Below are 18,855 nucleotides of genomic sequence, written 5' to 3' on the forward strand. Positions count from 1 at the left end.
ACGTTCAGTGTGTTGTTGAAACACAGATATTGCATCGGTATTGAATACAACAGGCACCATGGGGACATTTATTCCATGGGAGAATGTCTCAAACTGTCTACGGTTTGATCTATTCCTGGGAGACCAGTAGTAGTTTTCGAAGCTCATCTGGTGGCATTCTGTAATATGTGGTCCTTCGGAGTGTTGATGAAATACAGAAATTGCATCGAAATTGAATACAACAGGAATCATGCGGACTTTTCTCGATGGGAGTAATATCTCAAACTGTCTACGCTTCGATCGATCCCTGGGAGACCAGTAGTAGTTTAGAAATCACATCAGGAGGCATGCTGTAATCTGTGGACCTTGAGAGTGTTGATGAAACAAAGTAATTGCATCGGGATTGAATACAACAGGCTCCATGCGGACTTTTCTCCATGGGGGTACTGTCTCAAACTGTCTGCGCTTTGATCAATTACTGGGTGACCAGTAGTAGTTTTCGAAGCACATCTGGATTCATTCTGTAATCTGTGGACCTTCAGAGTGTTGATGAAACAAGGAAATTGCATCGAGATTTAATACAACATTCACCATGCCTACTTTTCTCCATGGGAGTAATGTCTCAAACTGTCTACGATTTAATCGATTCCTGTTAGACCAATAGTAGTTTTCGAAGCACATCTGGAGACATTCTGTAACCTGTGGAAGTTCAAAGTGTTGATGAAACACAGATATTGCGTCGGTATTGAATACAACAGACTCCATGGGGACTTTTATTTCATGGGAGTAATGTCTCAAACTGTCTACGATTTGTTCGATTCCTGGGAGACCAGTAGTAGTTTTCGAAGCAGATCTGGAGGCATTCTGTAATCTGTGTACTTTCAGAGTGTTGATGAAACACAGATATTGCATCGGTATTGAATGCAATAAGCACCATGGGGCTTTTATTCGATGGGAGTAATGTTTCAAACTGTCTATGCTTTGATCGATTCCTGGGAGACCAGTAGCATTTTTCGAAGCACATCTGGAGACATTCTGTAATCTGTGGACGTTCAGAGTGTTGATGAAACACAGAAATTGCATCGCGATTTAATACAGTAGGCACCATGCGGACGTTTCTCCATGGGAGTAATGTCTCAAACTGTCTACGCTTTGATCGATTCCCTGGAGACCATTAGTATTTTCCGAAGCACATCTGGAGACATTCTGTAATCTGTGGACATTCAGAGTGTTGATGAAACAGGGAATTTGCATAGGGATTTAATACAACATTCACCATGCGCACTTATCTCCATGGGAGTAATTTCCCAAACTGTATACGGTTTGTTCGATCCCTGGGAGACCAGTTGTAGTTTTCGAAGCATATCTGGAGGCCTTCTGTAATCTGTGTACTTTCAGAGTGTTGATGAAACACAGATATTGCATCGGTATTGAATGCAAGGACCACCACGCGGCTTTTATTCGATGGGAGTAATGTTTCGAACAGTCTATGCTTTGATCGATTCCTGGGAGACCAGTAGTAGTTTTCGAAGCAAATCTGGAGACATTCTGTAATCTGTGGACCTACAGAGTGTTGATGAAACAAGGAAATTGCATCGAGATTTAATACAACATTCAGCATGCCCACTTTTCTCCACGGGAGTAATGTCTCAAACTGACTACGCTTTAATCGATTCCTGTTAGACCAATAGTAGTTTCCGAAGCACATCTGGAGGCATTCTGTAATCTGTGGACGTTCGGACTGTTGATGAAACACAGATATTGCATCGGTATTGAATACAACAGCCACCATGGGGCTTTTATTCCATGGGAGTAATATCTCAAATTGTCTATGCTTTGATCGATTCCTGGGAGACCAGTAGTAGTTTTCGAAGCACATCTGGTGGCATTATGTAATCTGTGGACCTTCAGAGTGTTGATGAAATAGGGAAATTGCATCGAGATTTAATACAACATTCACCATGCGCACTTTTCTCCATGGGAGTAATGTCTCAAACTGTCTACGATTTGATCGATTCCTGGGAGACCAATAGGAGTTTACGAAGCACATCTGGAGGCATTCTGTAATCTGTGGACGTTCAGACTGTTGATGAAACACAGATATGGCATCGGTATTGAATACAACAAGCACCATGGGGACTTTTATTCCATGGGAGTTATGTCTCAAACTGTCTACGCTTTGGTCGATTCCTGGGAGATCAGTAGTAGTTTTCGAAGCACATCTGGAGGCATTCTGTAATCTGTGGACCTTCAGAGTGTTGATGAAATAGGGAAATTGCATCGAGATTTAATACAACATTCACCATGCGCACCTTTCTCCATGGGAGTAATGTCTCAAACTGTCTACGATTTGATCGACTCCTGGGAGACTATTGGAGTTGACGAAGCACATCTGGAGGCATTCTGTAGTCTGTGGACGTTCAGAGTGTTGATGAAACACAGATAATTCATCGGTATTGAATACAACAGGCACCATGGGACTTTTATTCCGTAGGAGTTATGTCTCAAACTGTCTACGCTTTGATCGATTCCTGGGAGACTAGTAGTAGTTTTCGATGCACATCTGGAGGCATTATGAAATCTGTGCACATTCACAGTGTTGATGAAACAGGGAAATTGCATCGGGATTGAATACAACAGGCACCATGCGCACTTTTCACCATGGGAGTAATGTCTCAAACTGTCTACGCTATGATCGATTCCTGGGAGACCAGTAGTAGTTTTCGAAGCACATCTGGAGGCATTCTGTAACCTGTGGACCTTCAGAGTGTTGATGAAACACAGATATTGCGTCGGTATTGAATACAACAGCCACCATGGGGCTTTTATTCCATGGGAGTAATATCTCAAACTGTCTATGCTTTGATCGATTCCTGGGAGACCAGTAGTAGTTTTCGAAGCACATCTGGTGGCATTATGTAAACAGTGGACCTTCAGAGTGTTGATGAAATAGGGAAATTGCATCGGGATTGAATACAACAGGCACCATGCGCACTTTTCTCCATGGGAGTAATGTCTCAAAATGTCTACGCTTTGATCGAATCCTGGGAGACCAATAGTAGTTTCCGAAGCACATCTGGAGGCATTGTGTAATCTGTGGACGTTCAGAGTGTTGATGAAACACAGATATTGCATCGTAATTGTATACAACAAGCACCATGGGAACTTTTATTCCATGGGTGTAATGTCTCAAAGTGTCTACTCTTTGATCGATTTCTGTGAGATCAGTAGTAGTTTTCGAAGCACATCTGGTGGCATTCTGTAATCTGTGGACCTTCAGAGTGTTGATGAAACACAGAAGTTGCATCCAAATTGAATACAACAGGCACCATGCGGACTTTTCTCCACGGGAGTAATATCTCAAACTGTCTACGATTTGATCGATCCCTGGGAGACCAGTAGTAGTTTAGAAAGCACAGCAGGATGCATTTTGTAATCTGAAGACCTTCAGAGTGTTGATGAAACAAAGTAATTGCATCGGTATTGAATACAACAGGCACTATCCGGACTTTTCTCCATGGGGGCAATGTGTCAAACTGTCAACGCTTTGATCAATTACTGGGAGACCAGCAGTAGTTTTCGAAGCACATCTGGAGGCATTCTGTAATCTGTGGACCTTCAGAGTGTTGATGAAATAGGGAAATTGCATCGAGATTTAATACAACATTCACCATGCGCACTTTTCTCCATGGGAGTAATGTCTCAAACTGTCTACGATTTGATCGATTCCTGGGAGACCAATAGGAGTTTACGAAGCACATCTGGAGGCATTCTGTAATCTGTGGACGTTCAGACTGTTGATGAAACACAGATATGGCATCGGTAATGAATACAACAAGCACCATGGGGACTTTTATTCCATGGGAGTTATGTCTCAAACTGTCTACGCTTTGGTCGATTCCTGGGAGACCAGTAGTAGTTTTCGAAGCACATCTGGAGGCATTCTGTAATCTGTGGTCCTTCAGAGTGTTGATGAAACAGGGAAATTGCATCGGTATTGAATACAACAAGCACCTTGGGATTTTTATTCCTTGGAAGTAATGTCTCAAACTGTCTACGCTTTGATCGATTCCAGGAAGACCAATAGTAGTTTTCGAAGCACATATGGAGGCATTCTGTAATCTGTGGACCTTCAGAGTGTTGATGAAATAGGGAAATTGCATCGAGATTTAATACAACATTCACCATGCGCACTTTTCTCCATGGGAGTAATGTCTCAAACTGTCTACGATTTGATCGACTCCTGGGAGACTATTGGAGTTTACGAAGCACATCTGGAGGCATTCTGTAGTCTGTGGACGTTCAGAGTGTTGATGAAACACAGATAATTCATCGGTATTGAATACAACAGGCACCATGGGACTTTTATTCCGTAGGAGTTATGTCTCAAACTGTCTACGCTTTGATCGATTCCTGGGAGACTAGTAGTAGTTTTCGAAGCACATCTGGAGGCATTATGAAATCTGTGCACATTCACAGTGTTGATGAGACAGGGAAATTGCATCGGGATTGAATACAACAGGCACCATGCGCACTTTTCTCCATGGGAGTAATGTCTCAAACTGTCTACGCTATGATCGATTCCTGGGAGACCAGTAGTAGTTTTCGAAGCACATCTGGAGGCATTCTGTAACCTGTGGACCTTCAGAGTGTTGATGAAACACAGATATTGCGTCGGTATTGAATACAACAGCCACCATAGGGCTTTTATTCCATGGGAGTAATATCTCAAACTGTCCATGCTTTGATCGATTCCTGGGAGACCAGTAGTAGTTTTCGAAGCACATCTGGTGGCATTATGTAATCAGTGGACCTTCAGAGTGATGATGAAATAGGGAAATTGCATCGGGATTGAATACAACAGGCACCATGCGCACTTTTCTCCATGGGAGTAATGTCTCAAAATGTCTACGCTTTGATCGAATCCTGGGAGACCAATAGTAGTTTCCGAAGCACATCTGGAGGCATTGTGTAATCTGTGGACGTTCAGAGTGTTGATGAAACACAGATATTGCATCGTAATTGTATACAACAAGCACCATGGGAACTTTTATTCCATGGGTGTAATGTCTCAAAGTGTCTACTCTTTGATCGATTTCTGTGAGACCAGTAGTAGTTTTCGAAGCACATCTGGTGGCATTCTGTAATCTGTGGACCTTCAGAGTGTTGATGAAACACAGAAGTTGCATCCAAATTGAATACAACAGGCACCATGCGGACTTTGCTCCACGGGAGTAATATCTCAAACTGTCTACGATTTGATCGATCCCTGGGAGACCAGTAGTAGTTTAGAAAGCACAGCAGGTTGCATTTTGTAATCTGTAGACCTTCAGAGTGTTGATGAAACAAAGTAATTGCATCGGTATTGAATACAACAGGCACTATGCGGACTTTTCTCCATGGGGGCAATGTGTCAAACTGTCATCGCTTTGATCAATTACTGGGAGACCAGCAGTAGTTTTCGAAGCACATCTGGAGGCATTCTGTAATCTGTGGACCTTCAGAGTGTTGATGAAACAGGGAAATTGCATCGGTATTGAATACAACTGGCACCATGGTGCTTTTATTCCATGGCAGTAATGTCTCAAACTGTTTATGCTTTGATCGATTCCTGGGAGACTAATTGTAGTTTCCGAAGCACATCTGGAGACATTCTGTAATCTGTGGAAGTTCAGAGTGTTGATGAAATACAGATATTGCATCGGTATTGAATTCAACAGGCACAATGGGGCTTTTATTACATGGGAGTAATGTCTCAAACTGTCTATGATTTAATCGATTCCTAGGAGACCAACAGTAGTTTTCGAAGCACATCTGGAGACATTCTGTAATCTGTGGACCTTCAGAGTGTTGATGAAACAGGGAATTTGCAGCGGGATTTAATACAACAAGCACCTTGGGATTTTTATTCCTTGGAAGTAATGTCTCAAACTGTCTACGCTTTGATCGATTCCAGGAAGACCAATAGTAGTTTTCGAAGCACATATGGAGGCATTCTGTAATCTGTGGACCTTCAGAGTGTTGATGAAATAGGGAAATTGCATCGAGATTTAATACAACATTCACCATGCGCACTTTTCTCCATGGGAGTAATGTCTCAAACTGTCTACGATTTGATCGACTCCTGGGAGACTATTGGAGTTTACGAAGCACATCTGGAGGCATTCTGTAGTTTGTGGACGTTCAGAGTGTTGATGAAACACAGATAATTCATCGGTACTGAATACAACAGGCACCATGGGACTTTTATTCCGTAGGAGTTATGTCTCAAACTGTCTACGCTTTGATCGATTCCTGGGAGACTAGTAGTAGTTTTCGAAGCACATCTGGAGGCATTATGAAATCTGTGCACATTCACAGTGTTGATGAAACAGGGAAATTGCTTCGGGATTGAATACAACAGGCACCATGCGCACTTTTCTCCATATGAGTAATGTCTCAAACTGTCTACGCTATGATCGATTCCTGGGAGACCAGTAGTAGTTTTCGAAGCACATCTGGAGGCATTCTGTAACCTGTGGACCTTCAGAGTGTTGATAAAACACAGATATTGCGTCGGTATTGAATACAACAGCCACCATGGCGCTTTTATTCCATGGGAGTAATATCTCAAACTGTCTATGCTTTGATCGATTCCTGGGAGACCAGTAGTAGTTTTCGAAGCACATCTGGTGGCATTATGTAATCAGTGGACCTTCAGAGTGTTGATGAAATAGGGAAATTGCATCGGGATTGAATACAACAGGCACCATGCGCACTTTTCTCCATGGGAGTAATGTCTCAAAATGTCTACGCTTTGATCGAATCCTGGGAGACCAATAGTAGTTTCCGAAGCACATCTGGAGGCATTGTGTAATCTGTGGACGTTCAGAGTGTTGATGAAACACAGATATTGCATCGTAATTGTATACAACAAGCACCATGGGAACTTTTATTCCATGGGTGTAATGTCTCAAAGTGTCTACTCTTTGATCGATTTCTGTGAGACCAGTAGTAGTTTTCGAAGCACATCTGGTGGCATTCTGTAATCTGTGGACCTTCAGAGTGTTGATGAAACACAGAAGTTGCATCCAAATTGAATACAACAGGTACCATGCGGACTTTTCTCCACGGGAGTAATATCTCAAACTGTCTACGATTTGATCGATCCCTGGGAGACCAGTAGTAGTTTAGAAAGCACAGCAGGATGCATTTTGTAATCTGTAGACCTTCAGAGTGTTGATGAAACAAAGTAATTGCATCGGTATTGAATACAACAGGCACTATGCGGACTTTTCTCCATGGGGGCAATGTGTCAAACTGTCATCGCTTTGATCAATTACTGGGAGACCAGCAGTAGTTTTCGAAGCACATCTGGAGGCATTCTGTAATCTGTGGACCTTCAGAGTGTTGATGAAACAGGGAAATTGCATCGGTATTGAATACAACTGGCACCATGGTGCTTTTATTCCATGGCAGTAATGTCTCAAACTGTTTATGTTTTGATCGATTCCTGGGAGACTAATTGTAGTTTCCGAAGCACATCTGGAGACATTCTGTAATCTGTGGAAGTTCAGAGTGTTGATGAAACACAGATATGGCATCGGTATTGAATACAACAAGCACCATGGGGACTTTTATTCCGTTGGAGTTATGTCTCAAACTGTCTACGCTTTGATCGATTCCTGGGAGACCAGTAGTAGTTTTCGAAGCACATCTGGAGACATTCTGTAGTCTGTGGACCTTCAGAGTGTTGATGAAATACAGATATTGCATCGGTATTGAATTCAACAGGCACAATGGGGCTTTTATTACATGGGAGTAATGTCTCAAACTGTCTATGCTTTAATCGATTCCTAGGAGACCAACAGTAGTTTTCGAAGCACATCTGGAGACATTCTGTAATCTGTGGACCTTCAGGGTGTTGATGAAACAGGGAATTTGCAGCGGGATTTAATACAACAAGCACCTTGGGATTTTTATTCCTTGGAAGTAATGTCTCAAACTGTCTACGCTTTGATCGATTCCAGGAAGACCAATAGTAGTTTTCGAAGCACATATGGAGGCATTCTGTAATCTGTGGACCTTCAGAGTGTTGATGAAATAGGGAAATTGCATCGAGATTTAATACAACATTCACCATGCGCACTTTTCTCCATGGGAGTAATGTCTCAAACTGTCTACGATTTGATCGACTCCTGGGAGACTATTGGAGTTTACGAAGCACATCTGGAGGCATTCTGTAGTTTGTGGACGTTCAGAGTGTTGATGAAACACAGATAATTCATCGGTATTGAATACAACAGGCACCATGGGACTTTTATTCCGTAGGAGTTATGTCTCAAACTGTCTACGCTTTGATCGATTCCTGGGAGACCAGTAGTAGTTTTCGAAGCACATCTGGAGGCATTCTGTAACCTGTGGACCTTCAGAGTGTTGATGAAACACAGATATTGCGTCGGTATTGAATACAACAGCCACCATGGGGCTTTTATTCCATGGGAGTAATATCTCAAACTGTCTATGCTTTGATCGATTCCTGGGAGACCAGTAGTAGTTTTCGAAGCACATCTGGTGGCATTATGTAATCAGTGGACCTTCAGAGTGTTGATGAAATAGGGAAATTGCATCGGGATTGAATACAACAGGCACCATGCGCACTTTTCTCCATGGGAGTAATGTCTCAAAATGTCTACGCTTTGATCGAATCCTGGGAGACCAATAGTAGGTTCCGAAGCACATGTGGAGGCATTGTGTAATCTGTGGCCGTTCAGAGTGTTGATGAAACACAGATATTGCATCGTAATTGTATACAACAAGCACCATGGGAACTTTTATTCCATGGGTGTAATGTCTCAAAGTGTCTACTCTTTGATCGATTTCTGTGAGACCAGTAGTAGTTTTCGAAGCACATCTGGTGGCATTCTGTAATCTGTGGACCTTCAGAGTGTTGATGAAACACAGAAGTTGCATCCAAATTGAATACAACAGGCACCATGCGGACTTTTCTCCACGGGAGTAATATCTCAAACTGTCTACGATTTGATCGATCCCTGGGAGACCAGTAGTAGTTTAGAAAGCACAGCAGGATGCATTTTGTAATCTGTAGACCTTCAGAGATTTGATGAAACAAAGTAATTGCATCGGTATTGAATACAACAGGCACTATGCGGACTTTTCTCCATGGGGGCAATGTGTCAAACTGTCATCGCTTTGATCAATTACTGGGAGACCAGCAGTAGTTTTCGAAGCACATCTGGAGGCATTCTGTAATCTGTGGACCTTCAGAGTGTTGATGAAACAGGGAAATTGCATCGGTATTGAATACAACTGGCACCATGGTGCTTTTATTCCATGGCAGTAATGTCTCAAACTGTTTATGTTTTGATCGATTCCTGGGAGACTAATAGTAGTTTCCGAAGCACATCTGGAGACATTCTGTAATCTGTGGAAGTTCAGAGTGTTGATGAAACACAGATATGGCATCGGTATTGAATACAACAGGAAAAATGGGGCATTTATTCCATGGGAGTAATGTCTCAAACTGTCTATGCTTTGATAGATTCCTGGGAGATCAGTAGTAGTTTTCGAAGCGGTTCTGGAGGCATTCTGTAATCTGTGGACCTTCAGAGTGTTGATGAAATAGGGAAATTGCATCGAGATTTAATACAACATACACCATGCGGCACTTTTCTCCATGGGAGTAATGTCTCAAACTGTCTACGCTTTGATCGAATCCTGGGAGACCAGTAGGAGTTTTCGAAGCACATCTGGAGACATTCTGTAATCTGTGGACCTTCAGAGTGTTGATGAAATACAGGTATTGTATCGGTATTGAATTCAACAGGCACAATGGGGCTTTTATTACATGGGAGTAATGTCTCAAACTGTCTATGCTTTAATCGATTCCTGGGAGACCAATAGTAGTTGTCGAAGCACATCTGGAGACATTCTGTAATCTGTGGACCTTCAGAGTGTTGATGAAACAGGGAATTTGCATCGGGATTTAATACAACATTCCCCATGCGCACTTTTCTCCATGTTAGTAATTTCCCAAACTGTATACGGTTTGTTCGATTCCTGGGAGACCAATAGTAGTTTTCGAAGCACATCTGGTGGCATTCTGTAATCTGTGGACCTTCAGAGTGTTGATAAAACACAGAAATTGCATCCAAATTGAATACAACAGGCACCATGCGGACTTTTCTCCATGGGAGTAATATCTCAAACTGTCTACGATTTGATCGATCCCTGGGAGACCAGTAGTAGTTTAGAAAGCACATAAGGATGCATTTTGTAATCTGTAGACCTTCAGAGTGTTGATGAAACAAAGTAATTGCATCGGGATTGAATACAACAGGCACTATGCGGACTTTTCTCCATGGGGGTAATGTGTCAAACTGTCATCGCTTTGATCAATTACTAGGAGACCAGCAAAAGTTTTCGAAGCACAGCTGGAGGCATTCTGTAATCTGTGGACCATCAGAGTGTTGATGAAACACAGATATTGCATCGGTATTGAATACAACAGGAAAAATGGGGCTTTTATTCCATGGGTGTAATGTCTCAAACTGTCTATGCTTTGATTGATTCCTGAGAGACCTGTAGTAGCTTTCGAAGCACATCTGGAGGCATTCTGTAATCTGTGGACCTTCAGAGTGTTGATGAAACACAGATATTGCATCGGTATTGAATACAACAGGAAAAATGGGGCTTTTATTCCATGGGTGTAATGTCTCAAAATGTCTAAGCTTTGTTCGATTCCTGGGAGACCAGTAGTAGTTTTCGAAGCACATCTGGAGGCATTCTGTAATCTGTGGACCTTCAGAGTGTTGATGAAACACAGATATTGCATCGGTATTGAATACAACAGGCACCATGGGGCTTTATTTCCATGGGAGTAATGTCTGAAACTGTCTATGCTTTGATCGATTCCTGGGAGACCATTAGTAGTTTTCGAAGCACATCTGGAGGCATTCTGTAACCTTCGTACCTTCAGATTGTTGATGAAAGAGGGAAATTGCATCGGTATTCAATACAACAGATTCCATGGGGACTTTTATTTCATGGGAGTAATGTCTCAAACTGTCTAAGATTGGTTCGATTCCTGGGAGACCAGTAGTAGTTTTCGAAGCACATCTGGAGGCATTCTGTAATCTGTGGACCTTCAGAGTGTTGATGAAACACAGATATTGCATCGGTATTGAATACAACAGGCACCATGGGGCTTTATTTCCATGGGAGTAATTTCTCAAACTGTCTACGCTTTAATCGATTCCTGGATGACCAATAGTAGTTTTCGAAGCACATCTGGAGACATTCTGTAACCTGTGGAAGTTCAGAGTTTTGATGAAACACAGATATTGCGTCGGTATTGAATACAACAGACTCCATGGGGACTTTTATTTAATGGGAGTAATGTCTCAAACTGTCTACGATTTGTTCGATTCCTGGGAGACCAGTTGTAGTTTTCGAAGCAGATCTGGAGGTACTCTGTAATCTGTGGACCTTCAGAGTGTTGATGAAATACAGATATTTCATCGGTATTGAATACAACAGGCACAATGGGGCTTTTATTACATGGGAGTAATGTCTCAAAATGTCTATGCTTTGATCGATACCTGGGAGACCAGTAGTAGTGTCCGAAGCACATCGGGAGGCATTCTGTAATCAGTGGACCTACAGAGTGTTGATGAAACAAGGAAATTGCATCGAGATTTAATACAACATTCACCATGCCCACTTTTCTCCAAGGGAGTAATGTCTCAAACTGACTACGCTTTAATCGATTCCTGTTAGACCAATAGTAGTTTCCGAAGCACATCTGGAGGCATTCTGTAATCTGTGGACGTTCAGACTGTTGATGAAACACAGATATGGCATCGGTATTGAATACAACAAGCACCATGGGGACTTTTATTCCGTGGGAGTTATGTCTCAAACTGTCTACGCTTTGATCGATTCCTGGGAGACCAGTAGTAGTTCTCGAAGCACATCTGGAGGCATTCTGTAATCTGTGGACACTCAGAGTGTTGATGAAACACAGATATTGCATCAGTATCGAATACAACAGCCACCATGGGGCTTTTATTCCATGGGAGTAATATCTCAAACTGTCTATGCTTTGATCGATTCCTGGGAGACCAGTAGTAGTTTTCGAAGCACATCTGGTGGCATTATGTAATCTGTGGACCTTCAGAGTGTTGATGAAATAGGGAAATTGCATCGAGATTTAATACAATATTCACCATGCGCACTTTTCTCCATGGGAGTAATGTCTCAAACTGTCTACGATTTGATCGATTCCTGGGAAGCCAATAGGAGTTTACGAAGCACATCTGGAGGCATTCTGTAATCTGTGGACGTTCAGACTGTTGATGAAACACAGATATGGCATCGGTATTGAATGCAACAAGCACCATGGGGACTTTTATCCGTGGGAGTTATGTCTCAAACTGTCTACGCTTTGATCGATTCCTGGGAGACCAGTAGTAGTTTTCGAAGCACATCTGGAGACATTCTGTAATCTGTGGTCCTTCAGAGTGTTGATGAAACAGGGAAATTGCATCGGTATTGAATACAACAAGCACCTTGGGATTTTTATTCCTTGGAAGTAATGTTTCAAACTGTCTACGCTTTGATCGATTCCAGGAAGACCAATAGTAGTTTTCGAAGCACATATGGAGGCATTCTGTAATCTGTGGACCTTCAGAGTGTTGATGAAATAGGGAAATTGCATCGAGATTTAATACAACATTCACCATGCGCACTTTTCTCCATGGGAGTAATGTCTCAAACTGTCTACGATTTGATCGATTCCTGGGAGACCAATAGGAGTTTACGAAGCACATCTGGATTCATTCTGTAGTCTGTGGACGTTCAGAGTGTTGATGAAACACAGATAATTCATCGGTATTGAATACAACAAGCACCATGGGACTTTTATTCCGTAGGAGTTATGTGTCAAACTGTCTACGCTTCGATCGTTTCCTGGGAGACCAGTAGTAGTTTTCGAAGCACATCTGGAGGCATTATGAAATCTGTGCACCTTCACAGTGTTGATGAAACAGGGAAATTGCATCGGGATTGAATACAACAGGCACCATGCGCACTTTTCTCCATGGGAGTAATGTCTCAAACTGTCTACGCTTTGATCGATTCCTGGGAGACCAGTAGTAGTTTTCGAAGCCCATCTGGAGGCATTCTGTAATTTGTGGACCTTCAGAGTGTTGATGAAACACAGATATTGCGTCAGTATTGAATACAACAGCCACCATGGGGCTTTTATTCCATGATAGTAATATCTCAAACTGTCCATGCTTTGATCGATTCCTGGGAGACCAGTAGTAGTTTTCGAAGCACATCTGGTGGCATTATGTAATCTGTGGACTTTCAGAGTGTTGATGAAATAGGGAAATTGCATCGGGATTGAATACAACAGGCACCATGCGCACTTTTCTCCATGGGAGTAATGTCTCAAAATGTCTACGCTTTGATCGAATCCTGGGAGACCAATAGTAGTTTCCGAAACACATCTGGAGGCATTGTGTAATCTGTGGACGTTCAGAGTGTTGATGAAACACAGATATTGCATCGTTATTGTATACAACAAGCACCATGGGAACTTTTATTCCATGGGAGTAATGTCTCAAACTGTCTACTCTTTGATCGATTTCTGTGAGACCAGTAGTAGTTTTCGAAGCACATCTGGTGGCATTCTGTAATCTGTGGACCTTCAGAGTGTTGATGAAACACAGAAGTTGCATCCAAATTGAATACAACAGGCACCATGCGGACTTTTCTCCATGGGAGTAATATCTCAAACTGTCTACGATTTGATCGATCCCTGGGAGACCAGTAGTAGTTTAGAAAGCACAGCAGGATGCATTTTGTAATCTGTAGACTTCAGAGTGTTGATGAAACAAAGTAATTGCATCGGGATTGAATACAACAGGCACTATGCGGACTTTTCTCCATGGGGGCAATGTCTCAAACTGTCTACGCTTTGATCGATTCCTGGGAGATCAGTAGTAGTTTTCGAAGCACTTCTGGAGGCATTCTGTAATCTGTGGTCCCTCAGAGTGTTGATGAAATCGGGAAATTGCATCGAGATTTAATACAACATTCACCATGCGCACTTTTCCCCATGGGAGTAATGTCTCAAACTGTCTACGCTTTGATCGATTCCTGGGAGACCAGTAGTATTTTTGAAGCACATCTGGGGGCATTATGTAATCTGTGGACTTTCAGAGTGTTGATGAAACAGGGAAATTTCATCGGGAACGAATACAATAGGCACCATGCGCACTTTTCTCCATGGGAGTAATGTCTCAAACTGTCTACGCTTTGATCGATTCCTGGGAGACCAGTAGTAGTTTTCGAAGCACATCTGGAGACATTCTGTAATCTGTGGTCCTTCAGAGTGTTGATGAAACAGGGAAATTGCATCGGTATTGAATACAACAAGCACCTTGGGATTTTTATTCCTTGGAAGTAATGTCTCAAACTGTCTACGCTTTGATCGATTCCAGGAAGACCAATAGTAGTTTTCGAAGCACATATGGAGGCATTCTGAAATCTGTAGACCTTCAGAGTGTTGATGAAATAGGGAAATTGCATCGAGATTTAATACAACATTCACCATGCGCACTTTTCTCCATGGGAGTAATGTCTCAAACTGTCTACGATTTGATCGATTCCTGGGAGACCAATAGGAGTTTACGAAGCACATCTGGATTCATTCTGTAGTCTGTGGACGTTCAGAGTGTTGATGAAACACAGATAATTCATCGGTATTGAATACAACAAGCACCATGGGACTTTTATTCCGTAGGAGTTATGTGTCAAACTGTCTACGCTTCGATCGTTTCCTGGGAGACCAGTAGTAGTTTTCGAAGCACATCTGGAGGCATTATGAAATCTGTGCACCTTCACAGTGTTGATGAAACAGGGAAATTGCATCGGGATTGAATACAACAGGCACCATGCGCACTTTTCTCCATGGGAGTAATGTCTCAAACTGTCTACGCTTTGATCGATTCCTGGGAGACCAGTAGTAGTTTTCGAAGCCCATCTGGAGGCATTCTGTAATTTGTGGACCTTCAGAGTGTTGATGAAACACATATATTGCGTCAGTATTGAATACAACAGCCACCATGGGGCTTTTATTCCATGATAGTAATATCTCAAACTGTCCATGCTTTGATCGATTCCTGGGAGACCAGTAGTAGTTTTCGAAGCACATCTGGTGGCATTATGTAATCTGTGGACTTTCAGAGTGTTGATGAAATAGGGAAATTGCATCGGGATTGAATACAACAGGCACCATGCGCACTTTTCTCCATGGGAGTAATGTCTCAAAATGTCTACGCTTTGATCGAATCCTGGGAGACCAATAGTAGTTTCCGAAACACATCTGGAGGCATTGTGTAATCTGTGGACGTTCAGAGTGTTGATGAAACACAGATATTGCATCGTTATTGTATACAACAAGCACCATGGGAACTTTTATTCCATGGGAGTAATGTCTCAAACTGTCTACTCTTTGATCGATTTCTGTGAGACCAGTAGTAGTTTTCGAAGCACATCTGGTGGCATTCTGTAATCTGTGGACCTTCAGAGTGTTGATGAAACACAGAAGTTGCATCCAAATTGAATACAACAGGCACCATGCGGACTTTTCTCCATGGGAGTAATATCTCAAACTGTCTACGATTTGATCGATCCCTGGGAGACCAGTAGTAGTATAGAAAGCACAGCAGGATGCATTTTGTAATCTGTAGACCTTCAGAGTGTTGATGAAACAAAGTAATTGCATCGGGATTGAATACAACAGGCACTATGCGGACTTTTCTCCATGGGGGCAATGTCTCAAACTGTCTACGCTTTGATCGATTCCTGGGAGATCAGTAGTAGTTTTCGAAGCACTTCTGGAGGCATTCTGTAATCTGTGGTCCCTCAGAGTGTTGATGAAATCGGGAAATTGCATCGAGATTTAATACAACATTCACCATGCGCACTTTTCCCCATGGGAGTAATGTCTCAAACTGTCTACGCTTTGATCGATTCCTGGGAGACCAGTAGTATTTTTGAAGCACATCTGGGGGCATTATGTTATCTGTGGACTTTCAGAGTGTTGATGAAACAGGGAAATTTCATCGGGAATGAATACAATAGGCACCATGCGCACTTTTCTCCATGGGAGTAATGTCTCAAACTGTCTACGCTTTGATCGATTCCTGGGAGACCAATAGTAGTTTCCGAAGCACATCTGGAGACATTCTGTAATCTGTGGAAGTTCAGAGTGTTGATGAAACACAGATATGGCATCGGTATTGAATACAACAACCACCATGGGGACTTTTATTCCGTGGGAGTTATGTCTCAAACTGTCTACGCTTTTATCGATTCCTGGGAGACCAGTAGTAGTTTTCGAAGCACATCTGGAGACATTCTGTAGTCCGTGGACCTTCAGAGTGTTGATGAAATACAGATATTGCATCGGTATTGAATTCAACAGGCACAATGGGGCTTTTATTACATGGGAGTAATGTCTCAAACTGTCTATGCTTTAATCGATTCCTAGGAGACCAATAGTAGTTTTCGAAGCACATCTGGAGACATTCTGTAATCTGTGGACCTTCAGAGTGTTGATGAAACAGGGAATTTGCATCGGGATTTAATACAACATTCACCATGCGCACTTTTCTCCATGGGAGTAATTTCCCAAACTGTATACGGTTTGTTCGATTCCTGGGAGACCAGTTGTAGTTTTCGAAGCACATCTGGAGGCCTTCTGTAGTCTGTGTACTTTCAGAGTGTTTATAAAACACAGATATTGCATCGGTATTGAATACAACAGGCATCATGGGGCATTTATTCCATGGGAGTAATGTCTCAAACTGTCTATGCTTTGATAGATTCCTGGGAGATCAGTAGTAGTTTTCGAAGCGCTTCTGGAGGCATTCTGTAATCTGTGGACCTTCAGAGTGTTGATGAAATAGGGAAATTGCATCGAAATTTAATACAACATTCACCATGCGCACTTTTCTCCATGGGAGTAATGTCTAAAACTGTCTACGCTTTGATCGAATCCTGGGAGACAAGTAGTAGTTTTCGAAGCACATCTGGAGACATTCTGTAATCTGTGGACCTTCAGAGTATTGATGAAATACAGATATTGCGTCGGTATTGAATTCAACAGGCACAATGGGGCTTTTATTACATGGGAGTAATGTCTCAAACTGTCTATGGTTTATCGATTCCTGGGAGACCAATAGTAGTTTTCGAAGCACATCTGGAGACATTCTGTAATCTGTGGACCTTCAGAGTGTTGATGAAACAGGGAATTTGCATCGGGATTTAATACAACATTCACCATGTGCACTTTTCTCCATGGGAGTAATGTCTCAAACTGTCTACGATTTGATCGATTCCTGGGAGACCAATAGGAGTTTACGAAGCACATCTGGATTCATTCTGTAGTCTGTGGACGTTCAGAGTGTTGATGAAACACAGATAATTCATCGGTATTGAATACAACAAGCACCATGGGACTTTTATTCCGTAGGAGTTATGTGTCAAACTGTCTACGCTTCGATCGTTTCCTGGGAGACCAGTAGTAGTTTTCGAAGCACATCTGGAGGCATTATGAAATCTGTGCACCTTCACAGTGTTGATGAAACAGGGAAATTGCATCGGGATTGAATACAACAGGCACCATGCGCACTTTTCTCCATGGGAGTAATGTCTCAAACTGTCTACGCTTTGATCGATTCCTGGGAGACCAGTAGTAGTTTTCGAAGCCCATCTGGAGGCATTCTGTAATTTGTGGACCTTCAGAGTGTTGATGAAACACAGAAATTGCATCCAAATTGAATACAACAGGCACCATGCGGACTTTTCTCCATGGGAGTAATATCTCAAACTGTCTACGATTTGATCGATCCCTGGGAGACCAGTAGTAGTTTAGAAAGCACATAAGGATGAATTTTGTAATCTGTAGACCTTCAGAGTGTTGATGAAACAAAGTAATTGCATCGTGATTGAATACAACAGGCACTATGCGGACTTTACTCCACTGTCATCGCTTTGATCAATTACTGGGAGACCAGCTGTAGTTTTCGAAGCACATCTGGAGGCATTCTGTAATCTGTGGACCTTCAGAGTGTTGATGAAACAGGGAAATAGCATCGGTATTGAATACAACAGGCACCATGGGGCTTTTATTCCATGGGGGTAATGTCTCAAACTGTCTATGCTTTGATCGATTCCTGGGAGACCAGTAGTAGTTTTCGATGCACATCTGGAGGCATTCTGTAATCTGTGGTCCTTCAGAGTGTTGATGAAACGCAGATATTGCATCGGTATTGAATACAACAGGAAAAATGGGGCATTTATTCCATGGGTGTAATGTCTCAAAATGTCTATGCTTTGTTCGATTCCTGGGAGACCAGTAGTAGTTTTCGAAGCACATCTGGAGGCATTCTGTAATCTGTGGACCTTCAGAGTGTTGATGAAACAGAGATATTGCATCGGTATTGAATAAAACATTCACCATGGGGCTTTATTTCCATGGGAGTAATGTCTCAAACTGTCTATGCTTTGATCGATTCCTGGGAGACCATTAGTAGTATTCGAAGCACATCTGGAGGCATTCTGTAATCTTCGGACCTTCAGACTGTTGATGAAACAGGGAAATAGCATCGGTATTGAATACAACAGGCACCATGGGGCTTTTATTCCATGGGGGTAATGTCTCAAACTGTCTATGCTTTAATCGACTCCTAGGAGACCAATAGTAGTTTTCGAAGCACATCTGGAGCCATTCTGTAATCTGTGGACCTTCAGAGTGTTGATGAAACAGGGAATTTGCATCGGGATTTAATACAACATTCA

Source organism: Schistocerca gregaria, unplaced genomic scaffold, assembly GCF_023897955.1.
Source record: "Schistocerca gregaria isolate iqSchGreg1 unplaced genomic scaffold, iqSchGreg1.2 ptg000180l, whole genome shotgun sequence".
Classification (NCBI taxonomy): domain Eukaryota; kingdom Metazoa; phylum Arthropoda; class Insecta; order Orthoptera; family Acrididae; genus Schistocerca; species Schistocerca gregaria.